The sequence below is a fragment of the Microtus ochrogaster genome, chromosome 1, assembly GCF_000317375.1.
Source record: "Microtus ochrogaster isolate Prairie Vole_2 chromosome 1, MicOch1.0, whole genome shotgun sequence".
Lineage (NCBI taxonomy): Eukaryota > Metazoa > Chordata > Mammalia > Rodentia > Cricetidae > Microtus > Microtus ochrogaster.
In genome coordinates, this window is record NC_022009.1 from 52228615 (window position 1) to 52231074 (window position 2460).

The window sequence follows — 2460 nt, forward strand, 5'->3', positions numbered from 1 at the left end:
TATAACTATCTATTTTTTACTCCATCAAAGACTCCAGAAGGATATAATATTACCTAAGTAAACAGGAAGTGCACTGTAAACAACTTTTAAAACTCTAGAATTGACAGAGACAGCTCACTGCCTGGACAGTCACCCAGAGTCCTTCTGTACCATTGAGGCATCCATCTTCAGCTCATAGGCCCATAGTATCCAGTAGACTTTCCCATGAGGCAGAAAATTTCAAAGACTGTTCACCTCTATTGGAAGTTTGTCAATCACTTTCTTTTGTGTCCTGCAGAATGTGTCTCTTTCATGAAGCAGGAACCCCAAAAGATCATCTCACCTTTAGGCAAATTCATCCGTCCTCTCTCTGTGGGTCCTGCATGTCCAGTTTATACAGCATAACATCAAGCAGTCCAGGCAAGGGCAGATTTTTACCCAAATGACTAACGAACTCCATAAGGAGCCTCTTTGATGCCAATCATTCTCTTGAAGAAGATTGGTGCTTCCAGGAGCAGATGTGTCTCATTGTCATGTCCCAAGTTCATAAACATTTTAAATGCCATACTTTGTAGTCTTTGAAAGATCTGAAGAATATCTATCCATCTGAAATATATCTTAGTACATCTAGAAAACCTAATATGACTACAAGCTTGACTTTTATAGATGACTATTTATTAACCTGTATTTCTTAGTTATGCATTACATTTTTAAATGAGCTGCATAAACACAATACCTTAATCAAGAGCAGAAATATACATATAAGAAAACTGACCTTAAATTTTTATCAATAAACCAAGATCCATACAATGCAAATCTCTATAGTATATCCCACTTCAAATGTAAGCAAACATTTTAAACAATTATTAGGGAATTTGGACATAGTTTTCTTCAAACTGCTTTCTGTTAGGCAAAGTAATTTTGGGATGTTAACAGCAATCTTTTGGTGGGTCTTGGTCTATCAAACCACATTAGCCTGGAATGAATCTACAGGTTCTCATCCTCTGTAGAAACAAAAGAACTTTTTCTCGTTTCTGTCACATGGTCCTTTCACAACAGGGATAAAATAGCTACCATTGCCCACCCACCCCCACCCCCAGGAGGGGAACATTGCGAGCGTTCTGCTGCCTAACCACACCTTGTCACATTTATTTCCTGCTACTGCCTCGCCACACGGAAGATGATGGGCCTGGGAATTCCTCCTGGGAAGAGAAGAGGTGCTGCTGTGAGTTTTCCCAGCATCTTGGGAGTTTCCAGAATGTAATAGGTACTAGCCATGCCAGGCACTCCTGGCTGCCTTTTCTTCTGAAAAAAATCTGTGAGGCAGTCCTAGATTTGGGGGCCAGCCTGCCATCATGTCCATGAGGCAATCTGAGCGGCCAGGCCCTCCTGCTCATATGCAGGGTCCAAGGTGTCCGCATGGTTGGGTCTGATTTCTAGCGAGAACCTTCGGAGAAAGTCCCTGGAGTGATCACTTTGTTCCGAGTCCTGAGGAAACACAAACATCACAAGCCAACAGCACAGGAGGACTGAAGCCAGCCATGGTTACCCAGCACGAGAGGCCGGTGCTGTGACAGAGCTGTTGCTGAGCTCAACAGTAACAGTGTCTCCCACCCTGAGATGGAGAGGAGCACCACCCTCCTTCCAAGCCCAATCTGCAGAGATGATCTTGAGCCCTCACTCTGACACCCCTCATATGCTGCTTGGAAGAGAAGCGAGGTTGCCATTAGTAACAGGGATGCTTCCCTGCAGGGTCCTTTGCAAGCCTAAACCTGTAAGAATCTCCCTTGTTCCAGGTAACTTTTGAAAGGAAGTAGACAGGCTGCTTATTGGGAATCGCAAAGAGTTGGGAAGCCCAAGACTGAGCTTACTGCCCTGAAGTCTGCTCTACAGTGAGATGGCTGGGGCTAGGATCCCATATTTGCTTTTGTGGTTTGCTCACCCTGCTCTCCACCAGAGGCCCCTCTTTACCCCCACTGGCCTTGCCTTACTCAGCCCCCACGTCAAAGTCTTCTCAGTAACCCTCTCCCTGGTTCCTATCAGCTACATTTCCCCACTATAATCTCCAAAGGTGCCTCATATACCGAAGATAGTCCTTACCAAAACGTGAACTACATCATGTTCCTCCCCAGACACACTTCTTTCAGTAGGACTTTGGAGACTGCAAAGCCAGGTTTCAGCTGCGGATTCTGTTCTGCCCTCTGTACATCTATCCAAGATCAGACAGACAGACACCCCAAGAGGCCAAAGACTTGTGCCCCTCAAAACATATCCTACATGTAGAGATAATGTGATTCTTATTTTCTTAAATGCCTATTGGCTCAGGGCTTCTATTGCTCTGACAAAACATCATGACCAAAAGCAACTTGGATAGGAAAGGGTGTATTTCCATTACCATCCAGGGAAATCAAGGCGGGACCTCAAGGCATGAACCCAAAGATGGGAACTGTTTGCAGAGGCCATGGAGGGATGGATGCCTCT